This window comes from Stomoxys calcitrans, chromosome 2 (assembly GCF_963082655.1).
Source record: "Stomoxys calcitrans chromosome 2, idStoCalc2.1, whole genome shotgun sequence".
In the NCBI taxonomy this organism is placed as follows: domain Eukaryota; kingdom Metazoa; phylum Arthropoda; class Insecta; order Diptera; family Muscidae; genus Stomoxys; species Stomoxys calcitrans.
This window is the reverse complement of record NC_081553.1, coordinates 158,355,970-158,376,977: the sequence shown is the minus strand read 5'-3', so window position 1 is coordinate 158,376,977 and position 21,008 is coordinate 158,355,970. Positions and strand designations below refer to the sequence as shown.

The 21,008-nt window shown below is 38.5% G+C and overlaps 1 protein-coding gene across 1 annotated transcript in view; it reads left to right on the top strand.

Annotated features, from left to right (window-relative positions):
* Positions 1 to 525: 525 nt before the first annotated feature.
* Positions 526 to 21,008, top strand: part of LOC106084232 (cholesterol 7-desaturase nvd) — a 79,924-nt gene continuing 59,441 nt past the window's right edge. Inside the window, exon 1 of the mRNA XM_013247789.2 lies at positions 526 to 608. The gene's annotated coding sequence lies outside the window, so the exon portion shown is untranslated. The remainder of the gene's footprint in view (positions 609 to 21,008) is intronic.

Genomic DNA, 21,008 nt, shown 5'->3' with positions numbered 1-21,008 from the left:
CGGCTAGTGGAACAAATATTCTGTCATAGTCAATTGAAGTAAAGTAAAGTAAAGTAAAGAAGGCGGAGCGGGCCCGGTTCGGCTAGTTGCATATAAAACAAAACAAAATTTCGAATTTTAAAATACAATTTTCAATTGAATTGAACATTTGTACCCGGAAGGAGGACAGTTGAAAAAGGAAAAAACCTTAAACTGCCGACTACTGGTAAAATTACCCTATATAATGGAAGCTTAAGGCCTAATGCCTGCTGAAAAGGCCTTGTGGCGAATTTAACAACACAAGACTTCCGCAGCTGGAGAGTTTTTTACGTGTTATCCCGTTTCAAAATATGCTAAAAAAAACACAATATGTAAATATATAAGTAAATAAAAATAAACTATGCAAGAGTTTGTACAAACAATTATTCCAGTTGCTTTTTACCTCATGTTTGATTCAAAATGAATGAGAATGGGTTTGGTTCGTAATTTTAAAGTTGAAATAGAACTCAACAATGATTTATCAATAACGGCGTAGTCGGATGCTTCAAATTAATGATGAAAAAACGTTTACTTGAATCGGTTATAATATTTTACGCCAGGTAGTTTGTGACGAACGCATACTCAAACCGGTAAGTAAAATTAATTGATCAGTACCACATAAGGAAGACTGTTACTATTGACTATTGCTGCCGTAAATTCATTTCGCACGGAGGTTACGTGAGCTTAATAACTATAATATGATTTTGTTAATTTGGATATGCATTGAGATGCCAAATGGCGTATCTTTCGCTTAACAATACATTGATCAATTTAAAAACTGTTCCAAGCAGTTAACTAGACTATGAACCATCTAAAGCACAGCATACACATTTATTTGACCCACGAAAATGATCATTTGGCAATGTCCTAACATTTAATTTGCTAACGTTGCCAATTTTCCGTCTTTGAACAGTGTACACATGGTCTGGTTCAGAACAGAAGTGAGAATTCATTTGTTTGCATTTTTTCGATTAGAGATAACTCTATTTTCCACTGACACAGATATTTATAAAAAAAAGTACAGCACACATACAGTATGTTAGTTAAGAGGGACGTTTCTCAAAAAGTGACAGTACATATTAACCCCTTACGGCAGAAAACATGTAAGTGAGAAAATTTTCTATGTTCCATTCCATGGCAATTCAACCTTATGATTTTACAACAATAACAATAATGAAGTAAGTGCATGTGTATGTACTAGTAGCGGCTAAGGTAACTGCATTATTTTCGCCAGTCATACCAATTACAAATTGCCACCTTGCAAAGCAAACTGAGTGTGTATGCATGTTCGGAAATATCAGTCGAAAAATTATAATTGTTTGAATTTCTGACATACAGCATATAAATCAGTATCCTAATAAACATGGCCTATTGCCATACAATGATATCGATGCGGATTGTTCGTTCTGGGTACACACGATATCGAAAAATTACACCATTAAACCTCCACAATCGATAAAGAAATATGTAGATATGTATGTGAAAAACGGGTTATCAAAAGAACAAGCCAAGCCTTTATTATATATTTCAGGTAAAAACGCGCCAAGTTGGGCCAGGTCGATACATTTCAAACTGTTTATAATGACATCTGATCCAAATTAAAAGAAAAAAATTATATATTACATATTGAGTCATAAAATCAAACATATCATCCAATTGTTATAAAAGGCGTACTGAAATTGCAGCTGATACGACCATAAAAGCGCATTTTGGATGATAGAAAAGGCGTTGCGAATTTTGTATTTCCTACGAAAGTGTTTATTTTTCCATGTATACTATTATTAAAGTGCCTTTTGTCCAAGGTATACTTCGGATATAACTTTAACGTAGCTAAATTTGGGGATAGTCGTGTCAGGTTTATTCAAGAAGTATCGCACACGTAATTATACCCACCACCGAAGGATGGGGGTATATTCATTTTGTCATTCCGTTTGCAACACATCAAAATATCCATTTCCGACCCTATAAAGTATATATATTCTTGATCAGCGCAAAAATCTAAGACGATCTAGCCATGTCCGTCTGTCTGTCTGTTGAGATCACTCTAAAGTCTTTAAAAATAGAGATATTGAGCTGAAATTGCACAGATTCTTTTTTTGCCCATTAGCCGGTTAAGTATGAAGATGGGCTATATCGGACTATATCTTAGAGTCTTAGGCCCATAAAAGCCACATTTATTATCCGATTTCACTGAAATTTAGGACAATGAGTTGTGTTAGGCCCAGATTTAGCCCAGATCTGTCCAGATTTGGATATAGCTGCCATATAGACCGATGCGCCGATTTATGGTCTTAGGCCCATAAAAGCCGCATTTATTATCCGATTTTGCTGAAATTTGAGACAGTGGGTTAAGTTAAGCCCCTCGACATCATTCTTCAATTTGGCCCAGATCCGTTCAGATTTTGATATAGCTGCCATATAGAACGATCTCTGGATTTAAGGTCTTGGGTCCAAAAAAGCCGCATTTATTATCCGATTTTGCTGAAATTTGGGACCGTGAGTCAAGTAAAGCCCCTCGACATACTTCTGCAATATGGTATAGATCGGTTCAGATTTGGATATAGCTGCCATGTAGATCGATCTCTCGAATTAAAGTTTTGGGCCCATAAACGGCGCATTTATTGTCCGATGTTGCCTAAGTTCGGGACAGTGAGTGTGTTAAGCCCTTCGACTTCATTCTTCAATTTGGCTCAGATCGGTTTAGATTTTGATATAGCTGCCATATAGACCGATTTCTCGATTTAAGATGTTGGGCCCAAAAAGGGCGCATTTATTATCCGATTTTGCTGAAATTTGGGATAGTGAGTTAAGCTGAGCCCCTCGACATACTTCTGCAATATGGTACAGATCGGTCCAGATTTGAATATAGCTGCCATATAGACCGATCTCTCGATTTAAGGTTTTGGGTCCAAAAAAGCCGCATTTATTATCCTATTTTGCTGAGATATGGGACCGTGAGTCAAGCTAAGCCCCTCGACATACTTCTGCAATATGGTACAGACCGGTTCAGATTTGGATATAGCTGCCATATAGACCGATCTCTCGATTTAAGGTTTTGGGTCCAAAAAAGCCGCATTTATTATCCTATTTTGCTGAAATAATGGACCGTGAGTTAAACTAAGCCCCTCGACATACTTCTGCAATATGGTACAGACCGGTTCAGATTTGGATATAGGTGCCATATAGACCGATCTCTCGATTTATGGTTTTAGGCCCATAAAAGGCGCATTTATTTTCCGATGTCGCCGAAATTTGGGACAATGAGTTGTGTTAAGCCCTTCGACGTCCTTCTTCAATTTGGCCCAGATCGGTTCAGTTTTTTATATAGCTGCCATATAGACCGATCTCTGGATTTACGGTCTTGGTCCCAAAAAAGGCGCATTTATTATCCGATTTTGCTGAAATTTGGGACAGTAGGTTAAGTTAAGCCCCTCGACATACTTCTGCAACTTGGCCCATTTCTAAAACTTGGCCCAAATCGGTCCAGATTTGGATATAGCTGCCATATAGACCGATATCTCGATTTATAGTATTGGCCCCATAAAAGCGAATTTATAATCCGATTTCACTGAAATTTGACACGGTGACTTATGTTAGCTACTTAAAAGACCAATATTTTGTTATACACAATTGAACTATGACTTGTACTTACAAGTATTTGGTCCATTTGACATGTTTCGATATAGCTGCTATAGGGCATAAGGTATGCATTTTTCACCGGATTTTAACGAAACGTGGTTTACATATATACTCGAAGCCCGGCCCGGCCGAATTTAACGCCTTTTTACTAGTTTTTTATTCACACAAAACTTGAACGAAAACTCGTCCTACTTGGAAACAGCTCCTAAAAATTAACTAAACATTTAAAATGGCTGAATCATAACCATCGAGGAGCAAATACCCACAGCCCGCGAAAATTCATAATTGGAGATATTTTTATACTTATTCGGATATAAATTTAGTACGTAAATGTCATCCGATTAATGTTAGCACATAAATTCTATAAATTAAAAAAAAAATAAGACCATTATATCCGTAAAAAAACAAAAAGTTAAATCAATATCTGTTCCGATTTTTTTTTTAAATCAACGGATTTCTCTCTTGACCCAAAAAATTGGGGTGTAAAAATGCAAGACATTTGGACTTTAGAAAATATGGACCAACAGATTGATGAACGTACACAGCTTATTGGGTCTGACTCTTCTTATTCTTGGAGTTACGCAAGATGATTTATACTTTACTTTAGTTGGCTATGACAGAACATTTGTCGCAATAGCCGAACAAGCCTCGATCTTCTGCGTTCCTTCTCCAATTTATGACACCCAAAATCCGCTAAATGGATATATAGACCAATCACGACAATTCAGCGTCATAGGCGCACATTATCTTGTATTCTGTAATTTTCGTCTATTGACCCTGTTGGCCCCGTTACTAAAGTGCATCTGTCGCCAATATTACTCTTCGTTTTATTTCATTACCATGGAGGCCACCGTGGCGCACAGGTTTGCATGTCCGCCAATGACGCCGAACGCCTGGGTACAAATCCCAGCGTGAACATCAGAAAATTTTTTCAGCGGTTGTTATCTCCTTGCAAATGCTGACGACATTTGTAAGGTATTTGGCAGTGTTAAAACTTCTCTAACAAGCGGTGACGCAAAGGCCAAAACTGAATGAGCACGTTGGGCTTTGTTTTTGAGCGTTGTGTTGAAAATGCAATTCTGCAACCAATTCCCATAAAAGGGACACGCGAAAGTTAAAGAATTTTCAGCTTTGTCGACTAAAATCGAGCGTCATTCTGTGTTGCCATACCTGAAGTAGTGTTTTTGGGCGTAAAGTTAAACTTTGTTTAAGCTATGCGTGTTACTTTTGAGGGATTTGCTGGCAGAGTTGCATTTTTCAGCGCAACGCTCAAAAACAAAGCTCAATGTTCTCATTCTGTTTTGGCCTTAAGCGGCAAGCCGTTCGGAATAAAAGAGGAGACCCCATATCGCAGGGCTAAAACCAGAATAGGACTACACTCTTTGCTATAAGAGAAATATCCCCTGTTCCTTGATGAAATGTTCATGGGAAAATATGTGTATGTTATTTCAAAACTGGTGTCATTCGTTTTGGTTACGACGGTGGTGGTGTTTTGGTGGTGGGTAGATTAATTTGCTGGCTATCTCAAAGTTATAGTTTCACAACTTAATTTGTTTGTTCGGGTGTATGTATATAATGTAACGATAGTTGATAACGTTCACATTGTCTTATCTTTAATTAGCGGCAGACCCACTTTTACAGGCTCTCCTCCGATCATTTTAAAGGCTGCAGTATTAACTCCACACCCAAAAAAATGAGTAAAAATCAAAAATTCTTTAACGGCGAATAATAACCAATAGTTATGATCTTGTGTCACTCCTACCCGATAGAGAGGGAATTTATTGGAGCGTAGACACAATACAAATTTTTGTTCTTTGACTGAGCGATCATTACTTTACAATTTCTAACCTTTCGCCTTAAACCTAGAATTGACTCATTCGCAGCGAAAATGCCTACTAAATTATTGCGAATTCCGACGGACTCTACTCTTCGCCAGAACACACGAAAAGGCAACAGCATTGAAGCAGAGTTGATTGGTGCACATTTCGTAAGCATTTAACCCATTTTAGACCACTACCCCTTTTAGGGGTTTAATCGTTTTGAAACTTTATATGTAAGATTTACTTTACAATCTCTAACCTTTCGCCTTAAACCTAGAATTGACTCATTCGCAGCGAAAATGCCTACTAAATTATTGCGAATTCCGACGGACTCTACTCTTCGCCAGAACACACAAAAAGGCAACAGCATTGAAGCAGAGTTGATTGGTGCACATTTCGTAAGCATTTAACCCATTTTAGCCCACTACCCCTTTTAGGGGTTTCGTTTTGAAACTTTATATGTAAGAAGATTTCGATTCCATGATAAATAAAAGGTACACTCCGTGTTTTATGTAGTATAGTTTCCGAGAAATCGGGGCTGGAAAAGAAGGACAAATACACTGTTCAATATCTAAAACAAATTGAAAATATAAATATTTTTATATTTTCGTCGTTCCGTTTGTAACACATGGAAATATTGATCTGAGACCCAAAAAAGTATATAGAGTCTTGCACGTCCGTATGTCTGTCCGTCGAAAGCACACTAACTTACGATGGTGTAATGCTTCGTTCTTGAAATTTTACATAAATATTGGGTTGCCCAAAAAGTAATTGCGGATTTTTTTTTAAATAAAGTAAATGCATTTTTAATAAAACTTAGAATGAACTTTAATCACATATACTTGTTTACACTTTTTTTTCTAAAGCAAGCTAAAAGTAACAGCTGATAACTGACAGAAGAAAGAATGCAATTACAAAGTCACAAGCTGTGAAAAAAATTGTCAACGCCGACTATATGAAAAATCCGCAATTACTTTTTGGGCAACGCCAATACTTCTTAGTGGTACAGGTCGGTTTGAATTGCAAATGGGCTAAATCGGTCCATGTTTAGTTATAGCCGCCTTATAGCCCATATCGGATTTTGACTTCTAGAGCCTCTAGGGGGCTTAATTCTTATCCGATTTGGCTGAAATTTTGCACCAAGTGTTTTATTTTGACTTCCAACAACTCTTCCAAGAATGATCCAAATTGGTTCATAACATGATATATCTCCTATACCGATTTCGGATCTTGACTTCATGAGCCGCTAGAGGGCGAAATTATTAACCGATTTGGCTGAAATTTTGCACGAAGTGTTTTGGTTTGACCATCAACAATTGTGCCAAGTATGGTCTAAATCGGTTCATAACATGATATATGTCGTATAAAAACCGATTTCGTACTTTGACTTCTTGCGCCGCTAGAGGGCGCAATTATTATCCGATTTGACTGAAATTTTGCAAGAAGTGTTTTGTTCTAACAACTGCATCAGGAATGTTTTAAATCGGTTCTTAACATGATGTAGCTCCCATATAATCCGATCTCGGATCTTCACTTCGTGAGCTTCCATATAGACAGATCTTCCAATTTTATTTTTTGTTCCACTATATGGCGCAATTCTTATCCGATTTGGATGATATTTTGAATTCCACTTTGGTCGCTAACAGCCAAACCAAGTATGGCCCCAATCGGTTCATAACTTTGTATAGCTGAAATAGCATAGCAAATCTTATCCTTTATCCTTTGTTTGTCTATAAAGAGATATCATCCAAAGAACTCGACAAATGGTATCCATGGTGGACGGTATTAAATTTTTCATTTTATCTAGTGGATTCGAAAAGTACTAAAATTAATATGATAACATATTTATCTTTTTCTATCAAAATAAAGGGTGAAAGTTTTTCAAAAAAAAAAAAAAAAAACACACTTTAAATTCATAGTACTATATATAGTCCATATAATTTAATGCTTGAAGATTATTTCATGCATAAAGGTCGAGAAAAAGGCAGTCAGAAAAAAATTTTTCTTTGGTTTATTTTACGAAAAGTTATAAAAAAGGTACCACAGTCAACTTTTTGAAAAAAAAATTATTTGTATGTTATTTGGTAGATTCCCTAGCGCTACAATCCGTTAAAATAGTTGTTTCAATATAAGTTAGTAACATATAGCCAATACATACAGTCATCGGCGTAAGTATATTGACAAACTAATTTACGAACAGTTTAACTTACAGAAAATCCGCCGAATCCGATAAGCTTCCGGAATTAGTTGAAAACCAACTGAACAAAATTCGGAAGGCTACTCAGAGGAAGACTTGGGCAAGATAATTTAGATTGTCCAAGCATAGAAGACATTGACGAAAATGTCAACAGGATTACGACTGCACTGGTGGGGTCCTTCGAAGATAGTTGTCCTCTTCGGGAAGGGAAATCAGCTCAACACAAGCGGTGGATGACCGGGGAGGTTCGCAATATTGGGAAAGAGTTCCGCAGACTTTTTAACAGAGCACGTTGTAAAAAGGCGGACGTTTATTGGGATGTGTATTACACACGGCTCAAGGAATACAAAAAGATTACCAGAGCGGCAAAACGTGCCTCCTGGACGCTTTTATGCGAACAGGACGGTAGCGTTAATGACGCCGCCAAGATAAAAAGTTTCTCTCAAAAACCCAAACTGAAACTTTAGTAGACGACATGTGAGTGAGAGCCGAGAATATATCCGGCGTTGCTCCAGAAGAGGCAGACTATCTGGCGCCTCGCCTGGCCAATAATTTGGACTTGGATTTACTCCGAAAGCCTGGCAGGAAGCAAGGGTGGTGTTTATATCCAAGCCCGGCGACACCAAAGACCTACAGACCCCTAAGTTCTTTCTATTCAAAACCATGGAACGTATTGTGGACACCATGATACAGAGTAGGATGTCCAGCGAACTGCTCAAATACAAACAGCATGCCTATGTCAAGGGAAGGTCGGTGGAGACTGCCCTGTACGAGGTTGTGCACAAAATAAAAAAATCCTTCGATGCCAAAACGTACACACCATGTTTACTCAATAAGACGATTTCGATATCTGACAAGGTCAAATACTTAGGTGTGATTTGGACTGGAAACTGAATTGGAAGTGTCACATTCGGGAGCTTACTGAGAAGGATCACAGATGTTGGGCACTATGAAGATGGGCCGTAAGCTCGAAATGGGGCCTGAATCCGAGGATAGTCCACGTGATCTACAGGAGCGTGATTAGACCAATACTTACTTACGCCTCAGTAGTTTGGTGGACTGCTATGGAGAAAAAGTGCAACATAAGAATCCTACAACAGGTTCAGAGAACACGTTGTCTTGGCATAGGCGGAGCGATGAGGACCACGCCCACTAGGGCACTAGAGACTATTCTAGATATCCGACCCATTGACATACAGTTTAAGTGTGAGGCAGACACTGCAGCTATGAGACTTAAGGCGATGGGAGAATGTATTAAGGATGGGAGCAGCTTAACCCATCGCGGTAAAATCGAGGCAACGATAGGAAACCGGGAAGGAAGGGAAGAGGTTTCCGATCGGATACCAAAGATGAACCTTGAAGTCGAGTGCGAGGCACTGCTGCTATCGGCACAGTCTTAAATTGACGGAACCCAAGTATTGCCATCTGGAAGATCATGTTACACGGATGGATCAAAGCTAGAGGACAGAGTGGGCCTGGGGGTTTACAGTGAGAACCCAGGGACTGAGATCTTTTTTAGACTGCCTGACCATAATACGGTCCTGCAGGCGGAGACCCGGGCGATCACAAAATGCGTGAAGTGGTTTGGTGCTAACGCGAGGACGTCGAGTGTGAACATCTTTACGGACAGTAAAATTGCCATAAGGGCAATAACAACCAGGACGGTAAGGTCACGAACAGTCTTGCAGTGTAAGAAGGAGATTAACTCCTTCTCTGAGGATGGGAAAATCCGCATCGTTTGGGTGCCGGGTCATAACGGAGTAAGTGGAAATGAAACGGCAGACGATTTGGCGGTGAAGGCCAGAGGACTGCCGTCAATAAACTTGGTTAGCCCAAAGCCTTTCGGGTCGATGCAGTCCGAGTTAAGGGAGTGGGCGACGAATGCGCATGCAACATTGTGAAACAGCGAAACTGTCGGTAGGACGGCGAAAATCATATGGGGGGATCCAGATCGTGAGAAGACGAGGCTATTACTGAAAGGAAGCAAGAGAGAGGGCAGTATAGCTATTTGTTTCATAACGGGACACATAGGACTACGAGGTCACTTATGTAAAATCGATGCGGCAAGTGATAGCATGTGTAGGGCATGCGGAAGATGATAAGACGTTGGAGCATTTCCTTTTTCATTGACCGGTTTTGGCGTCCAACAGATACCGGCGCTTTGGTGGAGACACAATATCAGACATGAACCAACTTAGGGGAGTGGTATTGAAAATAATTGAGGATTTTGTAAGCAGCACGGAATTTCTAACTTAAAATTTTCTGTTTAGAGGTTACTTTATAGTTTTTAGAGCGCACAACAAGCCGATTACTGGCTCAGGTGTATATCCATAGTGGCATGGGGCGTATTAATATCTGCACCCTCTTTTCAACCTAACCTAACCTACATAAACATTTTAGAAAAAAAATTTGCTAATGTTGCTAATCGTAGTATAACCACATATGACTATGACTACTTATTTTAGACTTCATATTTATTTTTATTCAAACTTTATTTGCAAATCTTATATATAAAAATTAATTTGTGTTTGTTTGTCAGTTTGTTTGTATGTTTGTGTGTTCCTTATAGACTCAGAAACGGCTGAACCGATTTTCTTAAAATTTTCACAGATGGTGCATAATGATCCCGTGGCGAAAATAGGGTTCTACATTTTTTGATATCTGAAGGGGGGGCGAACCCTCCCCCTTACTCTAATTCTCAGAAACCTAGGGGGGCCGCCCCACCCGAAAACCTACCAAACTTATATTTAGACTAATCACGACAATATGGGACTCAAATGAAAGGTATTTAGGATAAGAAAACGTATCTGATATCCATTTGTCGGACCAAGTGCTAGGGGGACCACCCCAACCCCCAAAACACCCCAAACAGGACTTATTTACTGCAAATGGGAATATGGGGCTTAAATAAAATGTATTTGAGTGTAGAATTAGAATCTGATATCCAAATATGAGACCAAGTGTTTGGGGGGCCGCCTCTCCTCAAAAACCTCCCCCAAAGAGAATCATTTACGACCTTAGACACATGGGGCTTAAATGAAAGGTATTTGGGAGTAGAGCACAATTCTGATATCAACATTCGGGAAAATTGTCTATGGGGCCATCCCACCCCCACAACACTACCCAACCCCCAAAACACCCCTAAATCGGACATATACCGATCATGGCAATATGGGACTCAAATGAAAGGTATTTGCGAGTAGAATACGAATCTGATATCCAAATGTGGGACCTCGTTTCTGGGGGGTGGACCCCTTCCCTAAAACACCCCCCAAACAGGGCTTATTTACTGACCATGGGAATATGGGGCTTAATTAAAAGGTATTTGAGTGTAGAATTAGAATCTGATATCCAAATATGGGACTAAATGTTTGGGGGGCCACCTCTCCCCAAAAACATCCCCCAAAGGGGACAAATTTACGAGGAGGGTTTTTAGAGTGGAACACGAATCCGATGTATATTTTCAAGGCCAACTAATAGAGTGGCCGCCCATCCCCAAAAACACCTGCCAAGCCGGTCATGTTTGCCGACTATAGAAATATGGGGCTCAAATTAAAGGTATTTGGGAGTAGACCACGTATCTGATATCAACATTACGGACCCACTGTCTAGGGGACGTCCCACCACCATAACAACCCCCAAATAGGACGTATTTTCCCACCAAGACAATTCGGGTCTTAAAGAGAGTGGAACTAAACTTTCGGGTCCAATTTTCTGGGGGTCTACCCCTTTCCCAAACTACACCACAAAAAGCAATTTTTTACTGACCATCGCATTATGGGGCTAAAATAAAGATATTTGGGAGTAAAATACGAATTTGATATCCAAATGTAGGACCATGTATTTAGGGCATCACCCCTTTCCCAAAACACCCCCAAAGGGAAAACAATTTTCGACCTATCCCCAAAACACCCCTTAATCGGGCATATTTACCGACCATGTCAATGTGGAGCTTTAATAAAAGGTATTGGGGGGTAGAGCAAGAATTGATACCCACTTTCGTGTCCAATTTTCTGGGGGTCTACCTCTTTCCCAAACTACACCACAAACAGCAATTTTTTACTGACCATCGCATTATGGGGCTTAAATAAAGGTATTTGGGAGTAAAATACGAATTTGATATCCAAATGTAGGACCATGTATTTACGGCATCACCCCTTTCCCAAAACACCCCCAAAGGGAAAACATTTTTCGACCATGCCACTATGTGGCTACAATGAAAGGTATTTGAGATTAGAAAACGAATTTGATATCCTATTTTGGGGCCATGTGTTTGGAGGACCACCTCTCCCCCGAAAACACCACTAAATCTGACATCATGAGAATATCGGGCTGAAATGAAGTATTTTAAGAATGGAGTACACCTTACATCCAAACTTAAATTCGTAGACCAATAATGATCATATGGAATTCAGATAAAGGCACTTATATTGTTAAAATGTTAGTCAAGTTTGCATGGTATTTCACTATTATTTCTTTAATTGTCGAAAATAAATATTCCAAGGAAAATTTTGTTCCATATAAAGTAAAAGAAGGCGTAGCGGAGCATGCCCGGGTCAGCTAGTAGACTATATTTTTGAATCCATTCACTTTGTCTCGATATGACCACATTTTGCCTTGGCCCATTCCTGTACAATAGACTTCTTCAGCGCATCTATACAGGCATATTTTTTAGTCCTTACCTTGCACTCAAAAATGGCCTAATAGAAAAGTCCGTTGGATTGGCATCTGGCGAATTGGACAGCCTTTGTGGGGACCAAATGAAATGCGGAACATGATTTTTTATCCTTCTTGGTTTACACGTGCGTTATGTGACGGTGTCGTGTCCTGTTGGCATATCCATGGTCTACGACCAAAATATTTGCCCAAAGCTCCAAGATAGCTACCAAAATGTTTTCATAATAAAAATTTGCATTCACTGACTGATTTGACTTGATTTAAGCTAAACTACCAAGGGCTCATGTCTACCGAGGTACCACCAAAGCTGCAATTGACTGTTTCTTACATTTCTCATAGTAAATTAACCGTGAGGACTATTCCTCCCATATACATTTATATGTTGCCTTCCCTTGGCTACAATTTGGAAATATATTTTTTGCCAAATTCGAATGGCAATGAATTAAAACATTTCAACCTTTTGTAGCCCATTTATTTTGTATAAATTTGTCCTAAATACGAAAAAGTATGTATTCACTTTTTATATCCACCACCATAGGATGGGGGTAGGCTTAACTAGTCATTCCGTTTGTAACACCTCGAAATATTCGTCAAAGACCACATAAAGTATATATATTCTTGATCGTCTCGACGTTCTGAGTCGATCTAGCCATTTCCGTCCGTCCGTCTATCGAAATCACGATAGAGGTCGAACGCGTAAAGCTAGCCGGTAGAAATTTTGCACAGAGGTTAGCTCCCATATATACCGATCTCCCGATTTGACTTCTTAAGTCCGTGGAAGCCATTTTGTCCGATTTAGCTGAAATTTTGCATGTAGTGTTCCGTTATGACTCCCAACAACTGTGCCAAGTACGGCCCAAATCAGTCCATAACCTGATATAGACCCCATATAAACCGATTCCCAAATTTGACTTCTTGAGTCCTTACAAGCCGCAATTTTTGTGCGATGCATGCGATGTTCGGTTACGACTTTCAACAACTGTGTCAAATACGGCCAACATCAGACTATAACCTGATATAGCTCCCATGTAAACCGGTCTCTCGATCATCCTTGTTCGGTTCCTAAAAGCTTTAATTTTTACTGGTTTGACAGAAGTTTGGTATGTAGAATAAATAATACCCTAAAATAAATTTATTTTGTATACATTTTTAGCAGAATCTATGGTGGTAGGTTCCCAAGATTTGGCCCGGCCGAACTTAGCACCCTTTTTCTTGTTTCATATTATAATTACACTGAAATACATACATTTTAACTTTTGTTTAACTATTTATATCAAGTAACAATTCTATTCGATTGCTCCTGAGCTCACGAGTGGATTTCGAACAGATGATATTCGATTATGCACTCGTTATCGAATGTCATAATTTTGAATGTCGATAGTTCTTATTCGTTACTACTGCTCTCGACGTTACTGCTGAATTTCATAGAAATCAGTCCAGATTTAGCTGCCATATATGTGTATTGCCCGATTTTCACTCCAAGAGCCCCTGCAGGCACATTTATTGTCCAATCTTGGAAACATTTTGTTCATCGCTTTCCTCAACCACTACCACAATATCTTAGAAGTTTGCTCGACATCGGTTCAGATTAAAATATTGCTCCCAAATATATGTTCGTCAGATTTTGGGTAGTTTGCAAAAATGTTATCATTTGTCAACAGTTGTTAGTTATTACAGTGTGAACACATTTGCTCGAAATTTGATACGGCGGTTTCCCCCTCCTAACGCTGGCAATATTTGTGAGGTACTATGCAATGTAAAACTTCTCTCCAAAGAGGTCCACTGCGGCACGCCGTTCGGACTCGGCTGTAAAAAGGAGGCCCCTTATCATCGAGCTTAAAACTAAAATCGGACTGCACTCATTGATATGTGAGAAGTTTGCCCCTGTTCCTTAGTGGAATGTTCATGGGCAAAATTTGCATTTGTATTTTTTGATACGGATGGTTTAATAACCCATCTGAAGACATTCGCCGAGGACCCTCAAAATTGGCTTAGAGTTGGATATAGCTTCCACATTGTACTTATAGTATAGAGGAAGGGTATTATAAAGTCGGCACCGCCCGACTTTTGTCTTTCCTTCTTGGTTCTATTATGAGCATAAATAAAATATAATATATTTTGTGACCAAATTAATAGAAAATTGAGCTAAGAAGAGTGAGCGTTACTTTTGGCGATCGTTTGGAGTGGATTTTACAATAGTTTTATTAAAATAAATTGGGATATTTTATTTTAAGCTTCAGTTTCCACCATTATGTCTTTTTAAGCTCTTGTCAATAAATTACAGCTTTTTTGCTTGAATTATCTCTAGATCTGGACTTGGTGGCGAACTATGTAATGTATTTGGCATTAGCTAATAAAAATAATTGGTCCTTCATGGCATAGAGCATTGCCTAGCCGTAAAATACATGACTCGTGAATAAATCTATCACCAGAGGAAAGTGAAGTTTCAATATAAATGTATCATTATTTTATCTTAGTCCACTCTTTCTTTCATTTATATGGACAGAAAGAATAAAAAACTACATTCGATTAAGACATTTTTAAACTCAATTAAAAATTTGCTGAAGTCGCACCAATAAAGTAAATTGTATTATAGATTAACAATTTTGCAATTTGGATTTATGATTAGCTTAAAAATCCAATTAAAGTGGTTATTAACTCAATAAACCATTCATTTGCCATTTCTTTTAAATAATGTTTTAACTGTTTTAATAAAAATAATTAATTGATATTTTCCACGTTACTAACTTTTTTTTCATTGGATTAACTTGAGTATAAAACATGAAAAATATTGCTAAAAATTCCCCTTATTCCGGTTGTCGTTGGCGTAATCGAATGTCGAAATTTTTACAAAATGGTATTATGGTTGTTGAAGACGAAAATTTGTTCACATTTTTGGTATCACGTAAGTCGAATTTGACGAAAACGATCGATATATAAGTTAATTGAATTCGAAACTACATTGGGTTTGTTCGAAATACGCCTTCGACTACGACTGCTGCCGATTTTCGCCTTCGACAACGGGAATAAGGGTGAATATACCTATTTTTTTTAATGGCTTCTAGAAAAATAGAAAAATTGTCGATTCCATTTTGAGTCTTTTTTTGCTGTCGGTGACACCGTCTGTAAAGAGTATTGTAAACAATATAATTTATATACATACATATTTAAAATGAATCGTTATAAATACCATTTTGCGTGAAATACCATGAAATCTAGATCCACATGTGTTATATTCCATCCTCAGCGCCCAAGTCAATATAATCTATTTACGGATATTAAAATATTAAAAGATAATATTAATAATATGTATTTAGAAATACCATATTTACATTCCACAATATCCTCCATTTTGTTGCGTTCGGCATTTATCTATTCTATTTGTTCTCATACGGCTTTTTCTGCATTGCTCTATTTCAGGGCAAAATGTTTCATAATAAATTTATTTAACTTTAAAATTATAACAAAAACATTTTATTTAGAGATAAAAACCACACAAAAACTATGTTCAATTAAGAAATTTGTACATTCTATTAAAAAATTTGGTGAAATCGGACATATAAAGAAAATTGTATTATAGATTAACAATTTTGCAATTTGGATTTATGATTAGCTCAAAAATCCAATTAAAGTGGTTACTAACTCAATAAACCATTCATTTGTAATTTGTCATTTCTTTTAAATAATGTTTTAACTGTTTTAATAAAAATAAATAATTGACGATTTTCACATTACTAAACAATTTTTTATTTCATTGGATTAAGTTGCGTATAAAACATGAACCTTTTTGCTAAAAAATCCCCCTTATTCCGGTTGGCGATGGCGTAGTGGAATGTCGAACAACGAGCAGCCAAAATCTTTTTGAAGTCAAAGTGTTAGTGTAAATCCCAATATGGTTAACTCTCTAAATAGGGAATTTCGTATAAATGGAGAATTATGCCGGTCATAAATTGGATTATTTAACCAAGGGTCCATATTCGATTGATACTATCGATAAAAATGGGAGTTGCTCTTTGCCCATGGGGGATGGTAAAAAATCACGATATACAAAAATAGACGAAAATTGTTTAATAGCTAAAGTAAGGAAGCGACGGTCCAATACCTATCAATTACTTTAGTATCTATCAATAAGTTAAGTTAAGTAACTACATTCAATATAGTAACTAATTTTTAATATTTTATTTTATCAAGATTTAAGTAAGTAACCTTTGACCATAGTCGATATAATTTCATTTGGGTCTTCAAAGAAAAATTTCATAGCTGTATATCGCCTTTCGGGAGTAGGCTAAAAATGGACTCCAAAGTCTCAACAGCTGCGGTGGTGGTATCGGACCTTAGCTGTTGTCCTCCCCTCCTCCAGTCGCCAGACTAAAAAATGGGGAAGAGAAGGGTAAACCAGAGGGATGCGCACTTCGTCCCCAGCCTTTAAGTAAAATAAGTGTTTCCGATTCAGATTCAGACAGCGACAGTGTCAATGAAACCGTTATCGCAGCCGCATCGAAAGATAAGGACAGGGGAATGACGGCAGTAGTGAGCGATGGCTTCGCTAAGCTCACAAGAAGACAAAAAAATCAATCTGGGATACGACGAAGGAGACAGAGGTGTATTCAGTGGCAGCGCAATCAGGCGGAAAGAAAGGATGCTTGAAGGGATGAAACTGACACATTAGGCACTTCTACGGAAGCTGGAAAGAGAACCAGATCTCCCGCAGAGCATAACACTGCTAAAATTCTGAAAAAGAGCTCACCGCTTTCAAGTACTCTGGGAGGACCAAGCCAGCCCTCAATGGAGACTCCAGAGAGTTTGATGCGGAGGGAGACAAAGTTGAAACACGATCGAAGGAAGCGAGCACAGCCCCTGAGTCTTCATGGAGGACTATAACTTCCAAAAGGACAACACAAGCATAACAGAAGTGGAAGAGGGTCGCTGAGAAAGGCAAGGACCTGCCCTCTTACGCCAGAGTGGCAAGGAAGCAGTGCGTTCGGTAGGATTCAACCAGATCATCGGTCCCGAACGTGAGTGGAACTCTGAAGAGGGTCCACCCATATAAATGATGAGCTGTGAGCATGGAGGGGGTATCTATGCGTTGCACTTTGCGTCAAAAGAATGTATTGATACCGTCAATAAGCTCGTATGAAGTATGCACACTCTCTATTTAAGCAAAGCTCGACTTAGTGAGAAAAATGGACATCCCCCAGCACACAAATGCAACGGTCTTCATCAAGGGATGGATTAGACAATTTCTGACGGAACGCATGCTGGGATTCTTAGGCAAGCAAAAAAAAGTTTTGGTAGCAGACAAATGGGAGGTCTTCCACAGGGAGGAGAAGACGGAACGAACTCTCCTTGTGGTGGGCATTGATCAAGTCCCCGTGACAAGTTTGGTTAAGACTAAAGGAATAGGAGAATTCTTGAATACTAACGACCTAATAACAACTAATATTGGTAATGCCGCTACCTTTGTTAACAGGATTAGGGAGGAGGTTTTACATGTGACAATATGTTTGGAAAATCGTATCAATGAGGTTCAGGATTGGAGGGTCTTCATGGAGCATTCCTTCTCTGACCATCGATACATTAGAGTTACAATAGAACGACCAGTGCCGAATCCGATAAGCTTCTGTAATAAAACCAACTGAAAAATATTCCGAAGACTGATCAGAAGAAGACTTGGGCAATATTTTTTAGATTTTCCAAGCATAGAAGACATTGACGACAATGCCAACTGGATTACGACTGCACTAGTGGGGTCTTTCGAAGATAGATGTCGCAATATTGGGAAAGAGGGCCGCAGACTTTATAACAGAGCAAGTCGTAAAAAAACGGAAGTTTACTGGGATGTGTATTACACACGGCTCAAGGAGTACAATATGATTACTAGAGCGGCAAAAGGTGCCTCCTGGAAGCTTTTCTGCGACCAGGTCGATAGCGTTAATGACGACGCCAAGATGAAAAATTTTCTCTCAAAAACCCATGTCCAAACTGAAACGTTAGTAAACGACATGGTAGAGAGAACAGAGACAACGGAGGACATGTTGACGCTTTTGATGAAAACGCACTTTCCACGTGATACTACGGGACTCATTTAGGTACTGGAATCTGGGAATAATGAGATTGATCGTAGTCTTATCATTACAGAATTTATTTATTTTTATTCTGAAATCTATAGATTACATAATACTAACAGACTAAATTATAAACTAAATATATTGAGTTGCCCAAAAAGTAATTGCTGATTTTTCATATAGTCGGCGTTGACAAATTTTTTCACAGCTTGTGACTCTGTAATTGCATTCTTTCTTCTGTCAGTTATCAGCTGTTACTTTTAGCTTGCTTTAGAAAAAAAGTGTAAAAGAAGTTTATTTGATTAAAGTTCATTCTAAGTTTTATTAAAAATGCATTTACTTTCTTTTAAAAAATCCGCAATTACTTTTTGGGCAACCCAATATATACAATACAAGTATATACAAAATTTTAGATTAAATGAAAAAACGAAAGCTATGTATTAAGGTGTAGTATTAACTTTCTCTTAACAGAATCACGTTTTTCAGAGATATGAAAAAGATTATACTAATTATTAAATTTATCCAGGAGGCGTCGGAAAGGGTCATTGTTTGCATAGTTCGATGTAAAATGACTTAATCGAAGCAGCTGATAGTTACGGGGTGATCTAAAAGGAACATTTATATAAATTCTATTCTAAATGAAATCTGAGTTTATTTTGCCTTGCATAATTTTGGGAAGGAAAGTAATATTTAGCATTGTACTTCGGCTTTTTAATTCAGGTAATTCAATTAAGTTTAATCTGTATTTATACGACGGAAGAGACCGAGGATCCCAACCACGCCCCCTGAGGCGAAATAAAATAAAATGATTTTGAAATTGTTATGGTAAGGGAAGCCTTGAGGAGCTTCAAACCATTTAATTCGCCCCGACCTGATGTAATATTTCCGGCGTTACTACAGAAAGAGGCGGACTATTAGGCGTCCCATCTGGCCTGTATTTTCACAGCTTTCCTAGCACTTGCATATACTCCGAAAACCTGGCAGGAGGCTAGGGTGGTTTTTATACCCTAGCCCGGCAAGGCAAGTTATGCGACACCAAAGGCTTAAAGACCTACACTGACAGAAAAATGATGGTACTTTGCCAATACCGCCTGGTATTATTTTGTTCGCGTCATTGACAAAGATTTGTGATACCATTTGGTATGAATTCAATACCAGACAAAGGAGGCTATTAAGAATTTACGGCGTGACGTTTCACATTCTTGTCATCGCGCCAGAAGTGTTGTTGAGCTTTGTACTTAAATTATTGACGCCATTATAAAATTTTTGTTAAACAAATAAATAAAATATTTTAATGCAATTTGAGTGCGTAAAAACCTGCTCAAATACTCGACAGTGGTAAAAAGGAAAATAGTACATATTCTAAGGATATTCTACATCAAAAGCATGATGGTCTCTTATGGGGAAAACGATGCTGTGTTGGTGTATTCATACGAATACCTCTTTTGGGAATCGATGGATATGGAATAAATTGCTGAATACAAAGAATTGAGGTTGGTCACGGTGTAACATTACTTTTTGTAATTATTGACATAAATAATCAAAATAAAATTAGATTAAAAATATTTTCAATTGTTCTGTTTTTTTGTTCATTAGGGGGTTGAACGGTTTGGTACTAAGTCCAATAACGGCCTGGTGCTAAAACCAATAACAAATTGGTATTAAAACCAATACCAGTTCGTTAATAAGACTAGTACCAAACGGTACTAATCATTTTATGTTTCATCCATACCATCCGGTATTGTTTTCGTACCATACGGTGTTGCTTTACTATCAAAACCGTAAGGTACTTAAATGAGCACGTTTGGTATCAACTTTTCTATAGGTGATAAGCCTTACGTCGTTTCTACTCAATGCATGGAACGTATTGTGGATGTCATGATAAAGGGTAGGACATCCAGCAAACTCCTTAAACATAAACAGCATGCCACCGACCCTCCCTTGACATAGCAAGGGAAGGTCGGTGTACACTACCCTGCACGAGGTTGTGCATAAAATAGAAGAATCCTTTGATTCCAAGACGTACATGCATTAACACGAGGTGGCTTTTAACAATGTGCGGACCGACACACTGATCCAATCCTGATTTTTAGAGACTGGATAAAGCATAGGAGGCCACCGTAGCGCAGTGGTTAGCATGTCCGCCTATGGCGCTGAACGCCTGGGTTCGAATCCTGGCGAGACTATCAGAAAAAACAAACAAAAGAAATCAGCGGTGGTTTTCCCCTCCTAATGCTGGCAACATTTGTGAGGTACTATGCCATATAAAACTTCTCTCCAAAGAGGTGTCGCACTGCGGCACGCCGTTCGGACTCGGCTATAAAAAGGAAGCCCCTTATCATTGAGCTTAAACTTGAATCGGACTGCACTCATTGATATGTGAGAAGTTAGCCCCTGTTCCTTAGTGGAATGTCCATGGGCAAAATTTGCATTTGCATTTAGGATAAAGCATATGCAACGCATATGAACAGGAGGAATAATTTGTGAATCCCATGACATGAATGTAAGGGAGAGAGTGGCACAGGGCACGCCACAGGGGGAATTTTATTGCCACTCCTATGGGTGGCCACCATAAATTACTTATAACGGATG